This window comes from Ipomoea nil, unplaced genomic scaffold (assembly GCF_001879475.1).
Source record: "Ipomoea nil cultivar Tokyo-kokei standard unplaced genomic scaffold, Asagao_1.1 scaffold0480, whole genome shotgun sequence".
In the NCBI taxonomy this organism is placed as follows: Eukaryota; Viridiplantae; Streptophyta; class Magnoliopsida; order Solanales; family Convolvulaceae; genus Ipomoea; species Ipomoea nil.
Genome location: NW_017616908.1, coordinates 2,494,374 through 2,519,008, shown reverse-complemented (window position 1 = coordinate 2,519,008; position 24,635 = coordinate 2,494,374). Strand labels below are relative to the sequence as shown.

Below are 24,635 nucleotides of genomic sequence, written 5' to 3'. Positions count from 1 at the left end.
AGTCCATGTGAAGATACTTAAAATATTTCTGATGCAGATCTTATCTTCACGTGAAGGCTCTTTAAAATAATCTAATGTAGATCTTGCCTTCTTGAACTTCCATCTTCTGTGTATTTTATTTTTCTCTGTAAGTTGGCTACTGATGAAGTATTTCGGCCACTGAGATGTCTGGGTCTCATTTTGATGGTGAGATTTTAATCCTTGATTGAAACTTAATCTCCAACTTCAGCACTTACTATTTATAGCTTTTGAAACCTCAGCTCCAACTTCAGCTCTTGCTATTTATGGCTTTGGAACCTTAGCTCCAACATCTGCTCTTACTTCATATTGACTTGACTTATGAAGACTTTGCAAACCGCATCTCTTACTTCATTTGCAAACCGCATCTCTTACTTCATCTCCAATTATTTAATTGATTATTTCGAAACTGATTTACTTCATATTGACTTGACTTATGAAGACTTTGCAAACCGCATCTCTTACTTCATCTCCAATTATTTAATTGATTATTTCGAAACTTCATTTCGAAACTGATTTTGGAACCTCTGCTCCAACCTCTACTCTTAACTAGTTTCGAAACCTCTTTTGAAACCTCAGCTCCAACCTATGCTCTTAGCGCATCTCTCACTTTTATTATTTAATTGATTTTCAAACTTCTCTCCTTTTAGTTTCGAACTTCTTTGCAAACCTCAGCTCCTACTTCATCTCTTTGGAAGAGATTTAAGGCTTCTTTATAAAATTGTAAGGAGTGAGTTTCAAACCTGAGACCTTACGATTTCTACATCAAGCTTCCATCCATCTCAGCTGTACAGATTATTAGTAAATATTGCATTCCTCTTGATGTACTTCTTTCTTTCCATAGATGCTTGAGCTTCAAGATAACTTCATGAAATTTGTGGTTGCTTCTCGTTTTCTTCCATATGAGATTCATCAATATGACTTTCATCTTGAGTTGGGCGTGTGGGCTATTTTGCATACATATCATACGCATACATCTTCTTCTTTGTATTTTCCCTTTCTTCATATTTGTTAATTTTCCTTTTGTGGTCTATGACACGCCTAGACTTAACAAATAAAATTGGGGATTCTAAAATACAATTTTGGCATATCAAAATCTATTACAATTATTCCTAACAATTTCCCCCCTTTTGATAATGCCAAAATCCTATACTCAGTCATTGGCTTTAAGTCTTTTCAAAAATATTTTTGCTCAATTTTATTTGACAAAGCCATGATGAGTTTAACAAAATATATTCTAGGAAAATTAAATTTTACTCATGAATTAATTTTAGACAAGGTCCTAATACGCATATTGCATTTTTTAGTTCTAGTCATTTTTCTCTTATGTTATGCGTTTTACATGCTTATCTTTTAATTCACATACTAGTTGCAAGTTAAGAAATTAAAAACAGATATAGACCACTTTAGGAAATTAACTTAACTTGCACGATCATAATCAGGGAAAATACTTCAAAAATTTCGAAACATGTTTTACAGAGAGTTTCGAAAGAATAAGATCAGATTACCTCTTCTGCGTCTTATCACTTCTTCCGTTCTTCAAAACATCTTTGATGTGTTCCCTCATCTTGTACACATCATTCTTAATACGTTCACAGAAGAATTCCTTGTTGAATTGTCCGGCGAGGTAATTCTCATATGCTTCTTTCAGAGTTGATCCCGGTATGACTCCAGCTTCAATCCATTCAATGCACTCATTGAAGCTTCTACCGTGACCAAGAGAATTTCCTGTGGTTCTAGTGAGTTTTTGTAACTCAAACCACATATCCATCTTCTTTCTCTTTCTCTGTTCTTCTTTATTCTTTTCACTTACCCAGTGAGCTACTTCAGCTGGGGATTGCTTCTTAATCATGGAAGGTGCGTTCTCTTTGGTCCACACGATAGATGGTATATCGGTTTTTGAGCAATTGAACCAATCATCAGATTTTCCTTTGGATGAACCTGCACCTAAACCAGAGTTAGAAAATTGAGCAAAACCTAACACACTTGGAGATGTTTGGCGTCCACGGCCTCGGCCTCGGCCACTTGGTGGTGTAGATTGTGTTTGCCCAATAAAATACTCATGTTGTTGAGCTGCCATATGACTGAGATATTCTTCCCCCCTTTTGGCTTTATCAACAAGAAAATTGAGAGTACGGGTATCTCGGTATTGGTTGGCCATCACATGCTTGATTCCATCATTTGCCACGTCAGAAGTATTCTGCAAAGTTTCCAACTTCTGAGTCATAGATGATAGCTCAACTTCAAGCTGGTTGATTCTTCGTTCTTGTTCTTGAATGGCCTTCAGTTGCCTGATATGTCTTTCATAGTTGATCTTCTCGGCTTCTTCCTTCTCTTTCTTCAAGTTTTTGATTATTTCAACCAAACTTGCAGTGATATTAGCCTTCAAACGATCTTCAGTTCTTTCAATCTTGGATTCCAAAGACACATGCTTTTCGAACATCTGTGTGAAATTTGACCTTGTGTTGTCAAGTTCTTGCATTGCTAAGTGTCCTTGATCTCTCAAAGTGGTTCCGATCTTATGGCATATCGTATCACCAGATTCGGATACTTTGGCAAATAAGGTTGTCAAAAGATCATCTTCATCTTCTTCAGGTCGATGATGTGCTGTCCAGTTCAGATTATGTAAAGATCTGAGAAACTTCCTCCTTGAATCTGCTAGAACTGGAGTTTGTAGGCTTCTCCCTTCAGATGATTCGGCCATGATGGTATTTTCTCGACAACTGGTTTCTTCTTCTGTTTCAGTATTGACTTCCTCTTCTCCTTGATAATTATCAATGTCTTGTGAGAAGCTAGGATTTGAAAGAATTGGTTGCTCAGACAATGGCCTGTCTTCTAGTGGGGATTGGAAGACTGTAGTAGCTTTGACAGAGACATTTTGTACTGCCACTTCAATTAATTGTTCCCCCCAATTAATTCTCTATTTTCAGTCTGAACTTCTTCTCTTACTGGTTCTCCCATCTCTTCTCTATTCTCATCTCCATCATCTGCTCTAACTTCTTCTCTTACTACGTCAACATCATCTCTGGCAGAGTCATTCAATTCAGCTTGTGGACCCTCAACATTACTCAAAATTTGGTCATTATCAGTTTGTCTTTCGGCTTCAGTGACATCAACATTGACCAAATTTAATTCACCAATCACAGCAGTAGACACGGGTGCACACACAGATATAATATCCACTTCATTCCTTTCTCTTAATGCATCAAGCAGATTATCAGCAATATTAAGAGAAGGTTCACCTGGATTGTGATGAGTATCCTTAATTGATCTTTGCAGCGCAATCTGTAATTGAGCTTCATTTATCTTTTCCAATTGAGCCGGCGAGATTTGTGTCACATTTTCTTCGGCCACAGCTGCAACAGATTTGCCTCGTGCATTTTTTTCATCAAGTTTTAATCTGTAAACTTGATCAATGTTCATTCTGAGTGCCTCAAGTATTGAATCTGTTCCGTACCATTCCAAAGCAAATTCTTCACTTCCTATCAATTCCGAAGTGGTCTTTTGGATGAATGAATGATATTTTTCAGTTCTCCAATTTATCCATTCTTGGACTCTGTACTTCTCATTCAACAAATCTGGATCATCTCGGATGGTGTTGAACACTACCGGTCCGGCACTTGCTTCTCCTGTAGATTGACTTGAAATTCTTCTTTGCAGCTCGTTGGAAACTCGCACTTCAACTCCTGCTAGTTCCATCCGTGTTGTGTCATCAATCGGTTCGGTTGGCAATCCTGGATGACATACATTTTGAGCTTCATTCTCGATCAACCCTTGAAAAGGTATAACTACCATAGCAGTGCTTGTGGCTTCTTGTTCTCTGATGCTCGGATTATTGGACCCCATAAAATTACTTGCAGTTGATGCGGCTCTGTTGCTTCTGATTTGGGATCCTCTTGATTGAGGTGTTTTTGTGCTTGCACAAGTTCCTCCTTTGGATGCCTTTCTCTTCTGACTTTTCTTCCCATAATCTGCTGAATATTTCCAGAACAAATACCTATAGATTCCAACACTCTTGTGTTTTCTCAAAGGTATTTTCTTCTTCCTTAGAATTTCTCCAATGACAAGTCCATAGCCTACACCTTGAAGGAATTGATCTCCTTTGAGTGAACTTCCGGTTGGCTTTGCGGCGAGAATAAATCCTATGATTTTTGTGAAAATGTAGTTCGCCCAATTGAACTTAATTCCACTCATGATTCCGTTCATCAAGCAAATATACGGAGCAGAGAATTTATTCAACGTTCCCAATTTATTGTCCAAAGCTTTGTAAATCACGTCCAACAGCATCTCATATAAAGCTTCAAGAGATTCTTCTCATCGCATAAATCTGGTATTTCTGGTGCTTTTGGGCCTCGGATTTCATCCCAGAAATTTTGAAGATCATAATGATGAGTATCCACAAGAGTTTGGGAATTTGTAAGGTTGAAACAGCTTCTGCTGTCTTCTTCTGAAATTTCAACTCGCGTGCTGCCAACAGTAGATAGAATTCGGCCATTGTTCACGTTTGCATGGAGATAGAATTCTACTACATCTTCTTCGAATGCTCCAGAATACTTGTAAGAGAGAAAATCGTATAGTCCACAGTCCTTCAGGGCTTGTATGATTTTTCCGGCTAGAACTTTGTCTTGTGCTCAATTCAAGAAGTATTCTTCATTGAGAACCATTTCTACCGTGAGTTGTTTCACAAGCACAGTCAAATCCTTGGATTGTTCTGTTTGCGTCATTGTGATTGATTCGGACAGATTGAGTCGGTTGGGAGAGAGATTTAGGCTTTCTGAGTGATCTTAGATTTTTCTTTTGGTAGAGAAGATGAATAGTTTTGTATGTGGGAGGGTTTTAGAAGGTTTTTCGAGAGAGAGAGAGGGTATGGACGATTAAGTCCTTTGTGTAAGGGTTCAAAAAGTGATTCTTTAAGGATCGATGTGTCTTTTAAGTGAGGGTGGGTTATGAGAGAGAAAAAGCAATCATTGCTTAGACAGCAGCATTTAATGCTCACAAGTTTTTAGAAATCCTTTAAGCACGTAAGAGATTTCTGAATAGACACATAAGGTGGAGATTGAGTAGGAGAGGAGGTTTAGGATTTGATTTTGAAAGGAGATTAGGTAGGAGATCAGGTTGGAGAATCGGTTTAGGAAGAGGATTCTCGAACAAACTGGTTAGCTTTCTCACAAAATAATAAATAATATCACAAATATCTCCATCTTTCAGAAATTGAATTTTCTTTAAAATAAACAACAACCACACGATTAAATTAAAACGCTTTGGTGTTATCAAATGCCTTTTAGGATTTAGTTACCAAAAATAATTAGGAAACTAACACATTTATACTTTTATATATATATATATATATATATATATATATATATATATATATATATATATATATATATATATATATATACACGTACACGGTAATACATATATAGACAACACAAATTTTGGAAAATAATTAATTTTGTAACTTTTTCCCAAAAACAAATTTTAGAAACCAAAAATAACTTGATACCAATTTTTGAAAAACCTTTTTCGTATGGCAATTTCTAAAACAACACAAATAACAATTAAACATATATGGCACATGCAATTACCGTAACAATTATTTATCATGCCACAAAATAATTTAAACAACTTAAGATCAAACAGGCATGTAAATAAATTATTCACAAAGACCACACCTGTACGAAAGATTCACTTGCATTCCAAGTAACAAATTAAACTAACATGCGATTAACCTCAAAAATATCGAAAATTGCATATTTAGCAAACAATTTTGCATGGCACATAAACACACGTAAAATATCACATGCAAATATACAGACAAATAGATAAGACATATTACAACATTATTCACGTAAAAATTCAAATAAAAACATGAACATACAATACTAAATAAATTAAATTGAGCATGCGTATCAACTTAAACTATGGAAATTAAGTTCAGTGATACTTAGCTCATTTCGATCATTCCCAATTCGTGCCTTAACGTAGCATATCTCGTTTCGCATAAAGGCTTCGTGAGAATGTTTGCAACTTGGTTCTCCGTAGGGATATACTCGATTTTTAGATCTTTCTTTTCAACACGATCCCTTATGAAGTGATGTCGAATGTCGATGTGTTTGGTTCTTGAGTGAAGCACCGGATTGTGAGTAATTGCAATTGCACTAGTATTATCACAATAAATACTAACGTCGTCACAATTTACTCCATAATCCTTCAATTGTTGCTTCATCCACAATATTTGAGCACAACAACTCCCTGCAGCAATGTATTCGGCCTCGGCGGTACTAGTTGCGATGGAATTTTGCTTTTTGCTAAACCAAGAAACAAGCCTTCCTCCCAAGAATTGGCATGTCCCGGAGGTGCTTTTTCTGTCTATTTTACAACCTGCAAAATCCGCATCTGAGAAACCCGTTAGAGTAAAATCTGTACCTTTAGGATACCATAATCCTACATTGATCGTTCCTTTTAGATATCTTATGATCTTCTTTGTTGCGGTGAGGTGACTTTCTTTTGGATTTGCTTGGAATCTCGCACACACTCCCACAGCATAAGATATGTCTGGCCGGCTTGCAGTGAGATATAGAAGTGAACCAATCATTCCTCTATATTTTGTTTGATCGACATCTTTTCCTTCTTCGTCCTTGTCTAGCATCAATGACGTACTCATAGGAATTTTGATCGATGATTTCCCGTCAAGGCTAAACTTCTTGATCAAGTCATGGGTGTACTTGGCTTGATTGATGAAAATTCCTTCTTTCATTTGTTTGACTTGTAAGTCCAAGAAGTAATTTAGTTCACCCATCATACTCATTTCAAATCTTTTCTGCATAAGCTTAGAAAATTTCTCACACAAAGAATTGTTAGTGCTTCCAAATATAATATCATCAACATATATTTGCACTAATAAAATATGTTCACCATCTTGAATTCTAAATAAAGTTTTGTCAACTTGGCCTTTGGTGAATCCACAGCTTATCAAGAACATTGACAAGGTATCATACCAAGCTCTTGGTGCTTGCTTTAACCGATACAATGCCTTTTTAAGCTTGTAGACTTTGTCACCTTCGCCTTTTACCTCAAAACCTGGGGGTTGTTCGACATAAACTTCTTCTTCAAGTAATCCATTCAAGAATGCGCTCTTGACGTCCATTTGGTAGACGGTGAAGTCCTTGTGTGCAGCATAAGCTAGGAAAATTCTTATTGCTTCAAGTCTTGCTACGGGTGCAAAGGTTTCATCAAAATCTATTCCTTCTTCTTGCGAATATCCCTTTGCAACGAGCCTTGCTTTATTCCTAACAATTACGCCGTCTTCGTTGGCTTTGTTCCGGAAGACCCATTTTGTTCCTACAACATTATGATCACATGGTCTTGGAACAAGTTCCCAAACGTCATTCCTTTTGAATTGATCAAGTTCTTCTTGCATGGCGTCAATCCAACTTGGATCACTTAAAGCTTCGTCCACTTCTTTCGGTTCAATTTGAGATAAATAGCACGTGAACAATGCTTCCATGGTTGAGGATCTTGTCTTCATGCCATCGCGTACATTTCCAATGACTAAATCTGGAGGGTGATTTTTAAGCCATCTCAAATCTGGTTCAAATGGGTGCATGATACTGGATGGGTTCGCTGGTTGAGAATTGGAGTGCACTGTTCGAATTTCAGTATTAATTCCTTGATCTCCAACTTGATTTTCAACCTCATCTCTAATTGGCTCTCCAACTGGATCTCCAACCTCTTCTCTAATTGGATCTCCATCCTCGTCTCTATTAATATTATAATTAATTGTGCCACTTTCACTTTCTGGATGAGAGATGGGATTTTCTAGAGAATTGGTTTCCAGCTCATCTAAACCCTGCAAAACATCTTCACACGTATCATTAATATCACCAAAATCAATTTGACACTTGTTACCATTTTGCATGTCATCCACGTCCAGTGTCACATTATTGACATGTGATTTTTCATCAAACACCACGTGTATAGATTCTTCAACCACCATTGTTCTTTTGTTTAATATTCTGAATGCTTTGCTGGTAGTCGAATATCCTAGAAAAATTCCTTCATCTGCACGCTCATCAAAAGCTTTTAGATGCAATTTATCATTAATATGAATAAAACATTTACATCCAAAAATATGAAAATAATTAATATTTGGTTTTCTCCCTTTGTATAATTCGTATGGCGTCTTCTTGTACTGCTTGTGAATCATGCTTCTATTTTGTGTGTAGCAAGCAGTGTTGATAGCTTCCGCCCAATATCTTTTCGGGAGACCGGATGCACTAATCATCACTCGTGCGGCTTCTTTAAGCGTCCGGTTTCTTCTTTCGGCTACGCCATTCTGTTGCGGCGTCCTTGCAGCAGATAATTTATGAGAAATTCCTTGTACATCGCAAAATGATTGAATCATGCTATTCACTAACTCGGTTCCACGATCGGTTCGGTTTCTTGATATTTTCATATCCTTCTCATTTTGTAATTGCTTCAACAGCTTTGGTAGCACTTGCTCAACTTCACTTTTCTTCTTGATAAACACGATCCAAGTGTACCTGGAAAAATCATCAACAACAACAAGAGTATATTTCTTACCACTCACACTTATTGGATCGACCGGTCCAAACAAGTCCATGTGTAGTTAGCTTAGCGGTCTTGATGTTGACTCTTGCGTCTTTGATTTGAACGACGATTTAATTTGTTTTCCACGTTGGCATGCGTCGCACACTTGGTCCTTCTTGAAGACAATATTTGGTAAACCTTCAACAAGATTTTTCTTTGCTAGTTGATTGATTGTCTTGAAGTTTAGATGGTTGAGCTTCCTGTGCCATTCCCAATTTTCTTCATTCGAATTTCTGGCCATTAAGCATACTGACTCTTTGCTTGAGCTCCAATCAACAACGTACATATTTTTCTTCCTTGCTCCAGTGAGTACTACTTCCTTTGTTTCTTCATTTTTGATTAGGCATTTATCTTTGGAAAATTCCACAAGATAACCTTTATCACAAAATTGACTAGTACTCAGCAAGTTGAACTTCAATCCTTCTACGTACGATACATCTTCAATTCTTATTCCATTTCTTTCAATCGTACCAACTCCTTTTGTAATTCCATAATTTTGATTTCCTCCAAAAATCACTTTTGGTCCATCGATTTTCTTCAAATTTACTAGATATGATTTATTTCTCGTCATGTGGCGGGAGCAACCACTATCGATGTACCAAACATCCTACAAAAAAGATTAATTATTTTTAGGTACCCATTCTTGTTTGGGTCCTTTGTTGTTAGTGATTTTTGGTAACCAAACCCACTTAGATCTTATTGAATTAAGATAAGGTGGTTTGTAACCATTTGAGACTTGATAATCATAATTAATTCTAGAAAATATTTTTGGTGCCCGATTTTGAAAACTATTTTTATGCTTTGGCACCTGGGAAGTAGATTGTTGTTTTAGCCTATGAAAAGCATTAAACCTGGACTTGGTCCATGGTTTATAATCACACAACCAATCTTGCTCAGTGGGATATAATCTCCCAGCTTTATTTCTAGAAAAGCTTCCCTCTTTTCTATGAAATCTTTTTGCACTTAACTCATTGGCATATCTTTTGTACTTATTGAATCTTTGTTGCTTAGCCGTGATATTAACGTGGTTCGGCCTAGCAATATTCATTTTTCCATTTGATTGATAGCCAAGTCCTCGTTTCATTGTGCTATCCTGACTTTTCACAAATTTTACTACTTGCACTTTATTATTTAAAGTAGCAGTAAGATTAGTTAGTTTTGGAGGGGTTTGAGAACATGTGGAGTCATAACCAATTCCGGTCTTATCTCCTGATGGCTTTTGCATGTTTACCATTTTATCCATTATTTTGGACGAATTAGTAAACGTGGCTATGGTAGCTCTTAGATTATGTTCTCTAACCTCTCTAGCTTTACACTCTTCTTGAAGACAAATATTTTTACTCTTCAAGTTACTCACTTCAAGTAAAGCATCTTGCAATTTTTTATTCACCTCTTCTTTTTCAAGAATTAGAATTTTATTGCGCTCCTTGAGTTGAGAATGAGTGGCTAAGATCTCTTGCCAATCTCACATTAGATTGTCAATAGATTCACGAGAAAAGGAAGAACTAACTGAAGTAAAAGAACTAGATGTTACCTCTTCTTCCTCTGCTCCAAGGGCCATTAGACAATCTTCACTCAACTCATTTGATTTGCATACTAGCGCCGTATCGTTATCTGAGCTTGAGCTTTCGTCGCTTGACGATTCATCGGATTCATCATCTTCATTCGGCTCATTGCTTAGTAGCGCCTTTCTTTTGTCACGTTTGAATCTTCGATCTTTGTTATCGAATTTATTCGGTGTAGATTCAACGTTTTTGCCTTGATATTTGCTAACGATTGGATGCGGACAATTTATTTTAAAATGTCCGGGTTTTCGGCAGTTGTAGCATAGATCGTTCATTTCATCATCTTTTTCTTCATTCGGCTTCCATGCGGCATTTTGATTTCCACGAGAGAAATTTTGATTTCTTCATGATGAATACTTGTTGTCTCCTTTTCGCATGAATTTCCTGAATTTCTTAACAAAGAAGGCAAACTGTTCATCAGTCATAAAATCATTATTTTCTACTGACCTGGAGGTTGACGGTTGTTCGGCCAATAAAGCTGGATTTCGAACTTCATAATCTTCATCATTTTTGGCCTTCATTTCGAATTCATATGCTTTAAGATCACTAAACAATTTGTCAGTTGACAACGTTCTTAGATCTCGATGATCTCGCATAGCCGTAACCTTCATGTCCCATGCGGATGGTAAGCCTCGTAGAATTTTGAGATTAATTTCTTTTTGGCTAATCTCTTTGCCAAGATCATTAATCTCTCCAAGAATCTTGATCATTCTTGCTTCCATATCAACAATGCTTTCACTTGATAACATTTTAAAATCTTCAAACTTCTTCATGGCTATTGTCAGCTTGTTGTCCTTTTCTTGTTCATCGCCTTCACCGATCTTGATGAGTGTATCCCAAATTTCCTTCGCGGTTGTGCATTTTCGAATTTTTGGGAATATTGTATCATCAACGGTTTTGAATAGAATATCTTTGGCAATGTTGTCAAGATTATTTCTTTTTCTATCGTCTGATGACCATTCCGGTTTTGGCTTTGGTACATATTGTTGAGCATCGGATGATAGAAGAAATGCCGTGTTGACTTTCAATATTTCTATCGGTCCATTAGAAATGACTTCCCACATTTCATCGTGTAAGGCCGATAAATGAACCTGCATACGAACTTTCCAATCATCAAATTTATCAAGTGAGAATAATAAATTTTGAGCTAAATCTTTATTCATTTTCACGTGGGAAAAGAATAATATAATCCAATCACACATTGTAAAATGGATCTGTCTAGCAGTCAAAAGCAAGGTTGACCCAAATAGACAACTTGCTCTGATACCAATTGTTGGTCCCAAAAGGGGTGTGGTAAAAGTCTAAAGGGGGGGGGGGGGGGGGTGAATAGACTTTTAAACTTTTCGCGAATGCAACAATTGCTAAGTCGACAGAGATATCAAAACTCTTAACTAGATTGTTAGAGTCTTGTACGCAGCGGAATAATTAAAGTGTGTGTGATGATTGTGTCAAGTATATCAACGTGATAAGCAGTAAGTAAATAAAGCAGTAAATGACACAAGGCAATTTATAGTGGTTCGCGAGGTGATGTAATCCTCCTACTCCACTTGCTCTTTTCTCCAAGAGCTAATTCACTATATCCACCACTTCTTGGTTCCAAGATACAATGAATTTCCGTGATCTAGTGCTTTGATCCACACTAATCACGCCCAGTGCCTCCGACACTACTGCTTCGGATTTCACAGCTCCGTGCTACTTTCCAGGATTTCACAGCTCCGTGCTACTTTCCCCCCGTCTTCCACGATCCGGTCGACGTATCCCGTGATCTGGTGCTTTGATCACCAAGCCCACACCAATCACGCCCAGTGTTCTCCAACACTGCTGTTTCGGATCTCACAGCTCCGTGTGACAATCCAGGATTTCACAACTCCGTGCTACTTTCCCCCCGTCTACGACGTCTTCCTTGATCTAGTGCTTTGATCACAAAGCCCGCACTAATCAAGCCCAGTGTTATCCAACACTGCTATCTCACTTGTTTGTAGAAAAACAAGTTTCACTGGCTTCCAACTTTTGAGACTTCTTGAATAGATCTTCAATGTGCAGCAAGTCTCTCAATGATGAAGAATTAAACACTCTTGAATATTTTCTCTTTGAGCTCTCTGAGTGTTTTTTTCACTTTGAATATATTCTCACTTGTAAGCTTATTCAAGCAGATTGGATTCGTATGATCTTCTTGTTCGTAGTATTGGAAGTGCTCTTCATCTGCTTCATTCTTCATCCTTTTATAGCTGGTTTTGAGAAGTTGTCCGTTGGAAAAAGACAATCTCAATTTTAAATTGTAGATCTTTCAAATTTGAATTCCAAATCTCAGATCTGAATTCTTGTAGCCTTTTGCAGAAGATCTGTAGCTTTTTCAAAGGATCATATTAAAAATAATATCTCTCTAATATTTCGGCCGTTGCTCTGTATGTAGTCCATGTGAAGAGACTTAAAATATTTCTGATGCAGATCTTATCTTCACGTGAAGGCTCTTTAAAATAATCTAATGTAGATCTTGCCTTCTTGAACTTCCATCTTCTGTGTATTTTATTTTTCTCTGTAAGTTGGCTACTGATGAAGTATTTCGGCCACTGAGATGTCTGGGTCTCATTTTGATGGTGAGATTTCAATCCTTGATTGAAACTTAATCTCCAACTTCAGCTCTTACTATTTATAGCTTTTGAAACCTCAGCTCCAACTTCAACTCTTGCTATTTATGGCTTTGGAACCTTAGCTCTTACTATTTATGGCTTTGGAACCTTAGCTCCAACCTCTGTGTATTTTATTTTTCTCTGTAAGTTGGCTATTTCAGCCACTGAGATGTCTGGGTCTCATTTTGATGGTGAGATTTCAATCCTTAATTGAAACTTAATCTCCAACTTCAGCTCTTACTATTTATAGCTTTTGAAACCTCAGCTCCAACTTCAGCTCTGGCTATTTATGGCTTTGGAACCTTAGCTCTTACTATTTATGGCTTTGGAACCTTAGCTCCAACCTCTTCTCTTACTTCATATTGAAGTGACTTATGAAGACTTCATCTCCAATTATTTAATTGATTAAGACTTCATCTCCAATTATTTAATTGATTAAGACTTCATCTCCAATTATTTAATTGATTATTACCTATGCTCTTATTTAGTTTCGAAACCGATCTTGAAACCTCAGCTCCAACCTATGCTCTTACCGCATCTCTCACTTCTATTATTTAATTGATTTCCAAACTTCTCTCCTTGGAAGAGATTTAAGGCTTCTTTATAAAATTGTAAGGAGTGAGTTTCGAACTTGAGACCTTACGGTTTCTACATCAAGCTTCCATCCATCTCAGCTGTACGGATTATTGGTAAATATTGCATTCCTCTTGATGTACTTCTTTCTTTCCATAGATGCTTGAGCTTCAAGATAACTTCATGAAATTTGCGGTTGCTTCTCGTTTTCTTCCATATGAGATTCATCAATATGACTTTCATCTTGAGTTGGGCGTGTGGGCTATTTTGCATACATATCATACGCATACATCTTCTTCTTTGTATTTTTCCCTTTCTTCATATTTGTTAATTTTCCTTTTGTGGTCTATGACACGCCTAGACTTAACAAATAAAATTGGGGATTCTAAAATACAATTTTGGCATATCAAAATCTATTACAATTATTCCTAACACATACATATCGACTGATGATTTTGAAGAGAGACACACTCAACTTGAGACAGAATTTGCAAAACTTGTTGCTAGCTGGGAACAACTTGTAAAAGTGAATAAGAATCTGAATGACGAACTGAAACAAAGAGATGATCGTCTAAAGGATTTGAAGGTAGAATTGGTCATAAAAGAAGATCTCATCACACAGATACGATCCAGAGAGGGAAAATTGATCAAAGAATTGGAGAACTTGAAGAAAAATATTCAAATGATGGATACTACATCTACCTTGGATAAAATTTTAGACTCTGGCAGAAATCCTAACAATAAAAAGGGTCTGGGATTTGAACGAGGAGAATCTTCGAATAATGCACCAAAGTTCATCAAAGAGGGAATGACTAAGACCACAGATAATCACAGGTATGAACGAGGTCAGTCATCTCAGTCAGTACAAAACCCGGAAATAAGATATGGTCAGAACACTAATGCTGACCCAGGAAGAACAACTCATCAGTCTCATTATTCGAGGTTCAAGAATAAATTGGTCAGAGTTAAATACTATACTCCTACCTGTCACTACTGTCAAACAAAAGGTCATACTCGACCTGAGTGTTATTTCTTCTACAGAGATCAAAGGAAGGAAAAATTTCAAAACAAGACTATTACACCTTTCACAAGACAGGTCTGGGTAAGGAAGTCAGAAGTCATTTGCTACCCCACCATTGTTCTGACTGCTTCAACAACTGATGCTAGATGGTACTTCGACAGTTGGTGCTCAAGACACATGACAGGAAACATCAAGTGTCTGATGACTGTTCAACCTAGCAGTGAAGCTGTAACATATGGAGATGGGCAAAAAGGTAAGATTGTTGGGAAAGGTACCCTAAATGTACCTGGCTTACCCTTGTTGAAAGAAGTCCTGCTAGTCAGTGGGTTGAAAGCAAATTTGATCAGCATCAGTCAGCTGTGTGATCAAAACTGGAATGTATGTTTCGACCGTAACTGCTGCAGAGTCAGTGATAAAGGGAAACGACTGGTCATGGAAGGAACACGGTCCTCAGACAACTATTACGTTTTGACTAATGAAGTTGCCTGTCATCTATCCAAATCTGATGAATCAAAACTCTGGTATAGATGACTGGGTCACATAAATTTCAGAGATATGGATAAACTGATAAAACTGGAAGCTGTAAAAGGTGTACCTAAGATCAAAATTGATCCAGAAAAAATCTGTGGTGCATGTGCTATTGGAAAATATATCAGAACTGCTCACAATGTAGTAAGAGGTATCACCACTAAGAAGTCTCTAGACCTTATCCATATAGACCTCATGGGACCAACACAGACATAGAGCATTGGAGGAAAGAAATATATATTTGTGTGTGTAGATGACTTCTCTCGATACAGCTGGGTGTACTTCCTGAGAGCAAAGACTGAAGCTTTCAAGGCGTTCAAGACTTTGTGCATAAGGATTCAGAAGGAAAAGAATGAGTCCATCATAAAAGTTCAGAGATTAAGGAGTGATCATGGAAAGGAATTTGAAAACTGACTGTATTCAGACTTCTGCTCCGAGCATGGTATATCACATGAGTTTTCAGCTCCCAGAACAGCTCAACAGAATGGAGTAGTGGAAAGAAAGAATTGAACCTTACAGGAAATGGCTAGAGTGATGCTACATGCCTCACATCTACCACAACGGTTCTGGGCAGAAGCAGTTCACACAGCGTGCCATACCATAAATAGGGTCTATCTAAGACCAGGAACGAACAAAACACCATATGAGATCTGGAATGGAAAGAAACCAAATCTGAAATACTTTCATGTGTTCGGCACAAAGTGTTATGTGTTAGCTGACATACAACAAAGAGGGAAGTTCGAACCCAAGAGCGGTGAAAGCATTTTTCTTGGATACTCTCCAAACAGTCGAGCCTACAGAGTCTACAACAAGAAGAATCAGTCTGTCATGGAGTCAGTAAATGTGGTTATTGATGACAATCCAGAAGAATCAGTTGATTCAATAGCTATAGAGTCCTCTCCAAAAGATCCAGATGAAAGTAATATCAACAGTCAGTCCAAGCCACAAGAAAAGTCAGATGAAGATGAAGAAAGCTCAGAACAGGAGACAGATCCCAAAATTGATGTTGGTAAAGATAAACCTACCAGGACTCAGAAGAATCATCCAACAGATAACATTATTGGAGATCCATCAGATGGGATGAAGACCAGGAGCAGAATAAGAAATAATCTGACAGAGGTGTCTGGATCTGCCTGTTATACCTCGAAAATAGAACCCAAAAATGTCAAAGAAGCTTTGCAGGATGATCTGTGGATTAAGGCAATGCAGGAGGAGCTACATCAGTTTGAGCATAATCATGTTTGGAATCTAGTCCCAAGACCTGATGGTGTCAATGTTATTGGAACGAAGTGGATCTTTAAAAACAAAACTGATGAAGCTGGAAATATCGCCAGAAACAAAGCTCGATTAGTGGCTCAGGGTTATACTCAGATTGAAGGAATTGACTATGATGAGACTTTTGCTCCTGTAGCTAGACTCGAGTCAATCAGGATATTGCTGGCTGTCGCATGTATTCTGGGGTTCACTTTATTTCAGATGGATGTCAAGACAGCCTTTCTGAATGGATATCTCCACGAAGACATATATGTGGCTCAACCTAAAGGCTTCAAAGATCCAGAACATCCTTCGTATGTTTATAAACTTCGAAAAGCACTCTATGGTCTTAAACAAGCCCCACGGACATGGTATGAGCGTCTGACACAGTATCTGCTCCAACATGGATACAAGCGGGGAAATGTTGATAAAACTCTGTTTGTAAAAACTAATGGAAGTCATGTAACCATAGCCCAAATATATGTGGATGACATTGTGTTTGGTTCAACCTTGCAAAAATGTACAGATGAGCTGGTAAAGGTGATGGAAGAGGAGTTTGAAATGTCCATGGTTGGTCAACTGACTTACTTCCTAGGTCTACAGGTTAGGAAAAGTTCGGAAGGATACTTTATTTCTCAGGAGAAGTACGCTAAGAATCTTGTCAAAAAATTTGATCTGGAATCATGCAAATATTCCAGAACACCTATTTCCACCTCTACAAAAGTTTCAAAAGATGAATCTGGTGCATCAGTGGATAACACAGTCTATCGCAGTCTGATAGGCAGTCTGCTGTATCTAAAAGCCAGTCGACTAGATATAATGTTTAGTGTTGGAATCTGTGCAAGGTATGAATCTGATCCAAAGGAATCTCATTTGATAGCTGCAAAGCGTATTCTGAAATATGTTAAAGGAACTATACAGTATGGTCTCTGGTACTCTAAAGACAGTGAACTGAATCTGGTAGCATACTGTGATGCTGACTGGGCAGGAAATATTGATGATCGAAAAAGTACTTCTGGGGGATGTTTCTTTGTTGGTAAAAATCTAGTGTCATGGCTCAACAAGAAACATAATTCAATATCCCTAAGCACTGCAGAGGCAGAATACATAGCAGCAGATGTTTCTGGACTATGGTCTTACACAGGGAACAATAACACTCTTTTGTGACAATGTCAGTGCTATTAACATCTCCAAGAATCCTGTTCAACATTCCAGAACGAAGCATATTGACATCAGGCATCACTACATCAGAGACCTGGTTGAATCCAAGGAAATTGAGTTGGAATACATTCAGACTGACAAACAACTAGCGGACATTCTAACTAAGCCACTGGATGCAAATAGGTTTGAAATTCTCAGATCCGCTCTGGGAATTTGCAGGATTGACTGACTAAAGCAGTAGGTCCATCAGAGAGGAGTTGGTTTACTACGGGTCAGTGTTATGACGTTGACTTTCCTTGAAGTCCCCTCTCTGTTTAAGTTAAGAAGTATATTTATGCTTAGTCCTCTCCGAAGATATCTTAAACGATCTTATTGGCTTTTTAAATTTCAAATTTCCTTGGGATTTGTTTCGTTCCTAAAAAGAAGCTTTACCATTGCATCAATCAATCACTTCTGCATGCTATTTGACAAGCCGCTTTGACTAGGGCTTATTATTCATAAGGCTGTGTGTTACCGGGTCAAGAAGAAAGAAATCATTCATACTCTCATCTCCTCTCTCTCTTGCATATCTGCCCTCAAAGAGTTAATCTTCTCTCGTCAAATAATCTTCCATGGCGGACCCTGTGAGGAATATTATCATCAGACTCGGAAGGAAGGTACATTCTCCGGCTACCGCCCTGAAACATATTCAGACACTTATGCAGTTCGCTATGAAGAAGAAGCTTAAGCTTGATCCTCTATTGCGAGATGAGATTCTTGTGACTGTCATGTCTAACTACCCAGAGTTCTATGCTGACTGGTCGGCAGACGACGTAACTGAACTCCTTGTGATGGTTGCTGAAGCCAATGATGAGGTCTCACCAGTATTTATTCCAGAACCGGATGATGGAAATCGGGCCGTGGCATTCCTGCAATACTTTGCTCAGCGTGCCCTAGAATCCGATGAAGCTGCTCGTCGACGAGAAGAGTCCCAAGCTCTGTATCTCGAGGCCGCTCAAAGAGAAGCTACACATAGACAGGAAATTCTTCGACAACGGGTAAATGACTCTGAAACCCCTATTGAGATTTCTCCTGATAGACCTGTTGATCTCTCTATTCCATCTTCTGTATCTATTTTACCTAAAAATTTATCGACTTTGGATTCTATGAAATCCCATGTGAATGTTGATCCCCCATCTTTACCTTTGACTGATATTTCTGGTTAAAAATATGAGGTGTTTCATGTGAATGTTGAGAAAACAACGACCTCTGAAGAGCCAAATCCTCTAAGTCTTGTTGTTTATGATTCTGAGAAATCTGCTCTGCCTTCGTCTGAGACTGACAATGTCCCTAAAGAACCCTGCTCTGCCGTTGATCCACCTACCTTGCCTACTGTTGAGACTGATACTCTACCAAGTCCCAAAAAGTCTGGGAAAACAGGTGGAATCCCTGTTTATGCTGCAAGAACTATGGAAGAAAACCTGGAACATGCACGATATTTTGTTGGGTTACCAACTTCTTCAATCCCTCAACCTTACCGAGTCATTCATCCTTCAGACTCCTCCAGTGAAGATGATAAGATTCTAGCCGAGGTGTATGGATCCCAAGCACCTTCATCTGCTGCTCCAACTGTTGAGGATACCGCTCACCCAGATACCACAAAATTCAAGATTCGAGAGATTGTGAATGTTGTGGGCAGTCTGTCTGCAAATGTGTCCGATTCAAGCCACTCGGTGACTCCGATTCCATCTCCGACCAAAGAAACTAGAAGAACCAAAAGGTAGAATGTCCCGACAAAAGTGGTTGTTGAAACTAGTGCTGATACTGCTTATGTTGACCAACCTACAAAGAAGAGAAAGCGGAGTGAATCTGCTAAGCCTGAAGGTGATCCGCCAATTCAACAGGTGTTTAAGACTCTACGATCATCGGTTAAGCCCAAAGGGACTACTGCTGTACCATCTGCCTCTGTACCAGCCCCTTCTGTAAAAAGGGGGAAGCCATCCACGCGTTCAAGAGGACGCAGTGTCACACCTGAGGGTCATCCTATTGACGACACTGATTCTTCTACTAATCAACCTCAGTCTGGCTCTGCACAACTGGCTTCCATCTGCCCATTTCAACACAGTTGGAAAGCTTCTTGCAGGATTCTTATTTCGGATTGGCACTAAGATGAAGCTTGATTTGGGAAAAGGACAGATAACTCCTCCGTACACTATAGTAATATTTGCTTGATAAATGAGTAGGTGTTGAATGTGGACTCTCTCCGTTTAAGAAACATCAACAAAACTCACTAAACCTTTTTTTAGATTTGACTAATTTTATAATCAGAATGAGGTGTTTGGTAAATAGCTATTAGTTGTTGTTAGTCATGTTATTAATATTATTATTAATATTGTTATTTCCTGTTATAGTAGAATAAGTCAATAAGGTAGTGTAGTGGCTAGCCTATTTATAGGACTAGTTTATGTTAATTCATCTGCTTTAGTATTACAGTTGTAATCCTTTTCCAACTGAATGAACGATCATTATTCTCATCTGGTATCAGACAACCAGGAACGATTCTCTCTCCGTCTCTGAACCTCCACCAGCACCGTACCCCGCCGTCCCTCACCAAAATGTCCACCAATTCATCCGAGAGGACCGTCACCGCTGCGCCGGCCGCCGCCCCCAACCCCCTGGCGAGTGCGCATCACTTCGTTTCTATAAAACTGACAATGCGTAATTTTTTTATTTTGGAGGACTCAATTGGTGACGTTCCTCCGTGGCCAGGAACTATTAGGCTATGTGGATGGTGAGACTCCATGCCCGCCGCCGATAATCGATGCTACGCCCATCTCCGGCGAGTCGACGTCTGCCACCACCACCCCGTCTCCGATTCCAAACCCTGCGTATAAGGCATGGATCAAACAAGATCAGTCGATCTTGTCCTTTCTTATCTCATCCCTCTCGGATAAGGTAATGCATCTAGCGGTCGGACGGACTACATCGCGAGAGGTGTGGGAGTCGATCACTACGGCTCTCAGCAGTTCCACCCGAGCTCGCTGCCTAAGCCTCCTTGGCCAGTTCCATTCGCTTCGCCAAGGTAATAGCTCCGCCGCTGAGTATCTCAGTCGTGCTCAGTTGTTGGTGGAAAACATTGCGTTGGTCGGCTGGCCAATTTCATTGGATGAACAGAATCTGTTCGTCTTCAGAGGACTGAGACCGGAGTATAGAGCCATGGCGTCGTCTCTCACAGCGGCAGGAACTCCGGTGACCATCTCCCAAATTTTGGACTACTTGCAGGCCCAGGAGTTTATCCATGCGGAGGACTTTCCGACGGGTTCAGACGCAGGTTTCGGGGCTGCTCCAACGGCGCATCTGTACCGTCTGCGTCTAAATCATTAAAGTTATCTAATGTCTTGTTTGTTCCCAAATTGTCCGTTCCTTTACTCTCGGTACAACGGTTTACTAATGAAAATAACTGCTTTTTTGAATTTTACAAGAACTGTTTTTTTCTGACGGATTCCACAACTCGGGCAGTGCTGCTTAAGGGGCCTACTCTGGGTGGCCTATATAGACTCCCGGTGTCACAATATCACTTCGCGTATCTCACTTCCCGTACAACTCCTGATGTGTGGAATCGAAGACTTGGCCATCCACATGCCAATGTTCAAAGCCGCGTTTTGCAAATATGTCCAGTTGCGTCAAATAAAGCCAATTCGTTGGAATCGTGCAAGTCATGTCATATGGGAAAAGCTTCTAGATTTCCTTTAGATAGGGTTCCTTTTAGTAGTAATAATGTGCTGGATTTGTTATATACCTACATTTGGGGACCTTCTCCTGTAATTTCTTCTAGTGGCTTTAGATATTTTGTAATCTTTGTAGATGACTTCTCACGTTTCCGTTGGTTTTATCCCTTACGGGTCAAATCAGATATATATAAAACATTTGAGTTGTTTCGAGTCATGGTAGAACACCAATTCTCGCATTTTAGAAGGTCTATTCAATCGGATCTAGGTGGGGAATACCGCAAACTTCATAATACATTTGTTAATCTCGGTATTAATCAACGACAGTCATGTGCATACACGCACGAACAGAATGGACGGCTAGAACATAAAAATCGACATATAGTTGAAACCGGATTAGCCCTACTGGCTGAAGATTCAGTCCCATTACAATACTGGGACTACGCGTTTGAAACTGCAACTTGCTTAATAAATTATCTACCCTCCTCTGTTCTACAGTTTCAGAGTCCATACAGTCTCCTACATAAAGTGTCACCCCCATACACATTTCTCCGAGTATTCGGGTGCCATTGTTACCCTTATCTACGGCCTTACAATCGGCACAAGATAGAGTATCGTTCGGCACCCTGTGTGTTCTTAGGTTACCCGTTGTCCTATAGGGGTTATAGATGCGTTGACTTAACATTTGGAAAAGTCTATATCTGTTTCCATGTGCGCTTTGATGAACACGTTTTTCCTTTTGCAGACATTGAGAAACAGGCCACCATCTCAGAATCACCATCGGCACTACCATGGGCGACCAGTCCTGTTTTAACTCAGACTGTGTCAACCACGCTGGTCCTGGAGTCACCAGCCAGTCCGGTACCCTTGGCTCAAGAACCACCACCGCCCTTGGCTATTGAAGGGCCTGTCAGGACCCGAGCAGTCAGGGTTCACAAAGCTCCGGCTCAGACTCGAGATCATGTAATGCGGCTGCGCCGTATGACTCGAGGCACGGGTGAAGAATTTCATGCCTTACACACGACCACTGATCCGACATGCTATTCACAAGCCATTGGACACCCACTGTGGCGTGAAGCCATGGATCAAGAGTTCAATGCTCTTCTTCACAACAACACTTGGTTGTTAGTACCGGCTAAACCTCACATTAATGTGATTGGGTGTAAATGGGTGTTCAGGACCAAATGCAATGCGAATGGTTCAGTTGAATGCCATAAAGCCTGGCTCGTGGCCAAAGGCTTTAATCAGGTGGCCGGCAAGGACTTTTTCGACACTTTTAGCCCGGTAGTCAAACTGACTACTGTGCGCTTGTTATTTTCTCTTGCTGTTTCTCATCAGTGAACATTGCGATAGCTGGATGTCCATAATGCCTTTCTCAATGGGCACTTAGCTAAGACTGTTTACATGAAGCAGCCCCCAGGCTATGAAGATCCAACACATCTGGATCATGTGTGCCATCTTCAGCGCTCTTTATATGGCCTGAAACAGGCCCCTATGGCGTGGTTCAAAAGGCTGCATGATTATTTACTCTCTCCAGGTTTTCTTCCGTCTAAAACAGATGTCTCGCTTTTCCATTACTCATCGGGCACATCTCGGGTCTACCTACTGGTGTATGTAGATGATATTATCATGATGGGCAATGACGCACCGTTGATTGCTACCCTTCTTAGCCGTTTATCAGACACCTTCAAAATTCGGGATCTTGGAACCCCCGGGTTCTTCCTTGGCATCGAGACCGTCAAGCTTGACTCTGGTATGATGCTCTCGCAACGTCGTTACATGAATGATATACTGACTCGTGTCGGCATGACCGACTGCAAGTCACTTGCTACACCCGCTGCAGTCACCCAGGCTGTCTCGCCCACTCAGGAGTCCTTCGACAACCCAACTCAATATCGTCGTATAGTTGGGGCACTTCAGTAATTGACAATTACACGGCCAGACTTGTCTTACGCTGTCAACCGGTTGTGTCAATTCATGCACTCTCCTACCGTTGATCATTGAGGTTTATTAAAGTGAGTGCTGAGGTATATTAAGGGGACGCTAACCTACGGTCTCCGGTTGTCGGTCTCCACCTCGTCTTCCATTCACGCCTTTTCAGATTCTGACTGCGCCGGTTGCTCGATTGACAGGAAGAGTACTAGCGGATATGCTGTGTTTCTCAGAGCAAATCTAATTTCATGGCTATCCAGGAAGCAACGCACTGTAGCTCGCTCCTCCACTGAAGCTGAATACAAGGCTTTAGCAGATGTCTCGGCCGAGGTCACGTGGTCGCTGCTCCGTGAGCTGGGACTTCATAATGGCGAGCCATCGATCGACTCTGTGGTGTGATAAACTCGGGGCAACTTATCTTTGTGCCAACCCTGTTTTTCACGCCAGAACCAAACATGTGGAAATTGACTATCACTTTGTCCGGGACAAAGTCGCATTGGGAGAAATGACTTTAAACTTTGTTTCAACCAAACATGTGGAAATTGACTATAATGTTATTTGATAAAAATACAGGGAGCATGATCGAATCCTTTAGTTTTCATGTACAATGTTTGACCATATATATATATGCAAATGGGGGGTTTTCATTCTTAATTAATCTTAGTTAACAAGACACTAATTAAGTAATTACCAGTTGGCCTAGCCCATAATATGTACAAATCATGCCCTCTTGCCTAATTCAATTTTGTATTCCAAATGTCAACATCGAAAAATGGACATTTGTAGAAAAATTATTAATTAGATGCTCCATCTCGTAGAGATTAACAAATTTAAATAAACTTAGAGATTACTTATTTACTTTGTTTATTTGATTGCTTTTAGTAACGGGTCAATGAGGGCAATGTTGTAAATTTTAACAGAAATAACATTTTAAGTGGTATTTTGTGGTATAAATATATGTGATGTCTACTTCTAATTTTGGTCGAGACAAAGTAAATTCGAGCTCTTTAAGGTTAGACGAATAAATTGATATATTATACGCTCAAAACGAATAATAGATGAATGAGATTGAAATTAATTCTTATAGTAGACCTATTTGATTGAAAATGGAGATGAGAAAGGCTTGGAAGTCGCATGTGTCCCACGTTGGAATAGGAAGTGATTTTGCACTAGATACAAATCCATTTTATAAATAAATTAAATCGTATAATATAAAAACTCTCTTCCTTCATTCTAACTTTTCGGGTGGATGTACCTTTCAGGTACATTTTGTGATTTTACCTCTAGGTCAAAGTTGTTAATTCTTATTAGTTTAGGACTTAATTTTAATTTATTTTATGAGAATTAACTATGTAACCACATGTGTTATTTTCAATTTCAATGACCAATTATGAGGGTTGCAAATATTATATAACTAAGATGTTAATTAATGTCATTGTTAATTGCTAATTATTTCACCCTCTCCTATAAAAATCTTGGTGTTGGCAGAAACTTTCGATAAAATTTTAAAGTTCTCTCATTGTGTTCTAGTTTGCCGAGAGTAATATAGCTTGAGTACTCAATTATATTAATGTAATTTATTTTATTCTGAGAGACTAACACTACATACAATAATGCTCCTAGCACCCTCTGG

The 24,635-nt window shown here is 39.1% G+C and overlaps 1 long non-coding RNA gene across 1 annotated transcript; it reads left to right on the top strand.

Annotated features, from left to right (window-relative positions):
- The first annotated feature begins 2,681 nt into the window (after positions 1–2,681).
- Positions 2,682–24,635, top strand: LOC109173389. Its single transcript, XR_002052894.1, has 3 exons — positions 2,682–2,691; positions 17,454–17,460; positions 24,514–24,635. It is a non-coding gene; the product is annotated as an uncharacterized LOC109173389 (long non-coding RNA).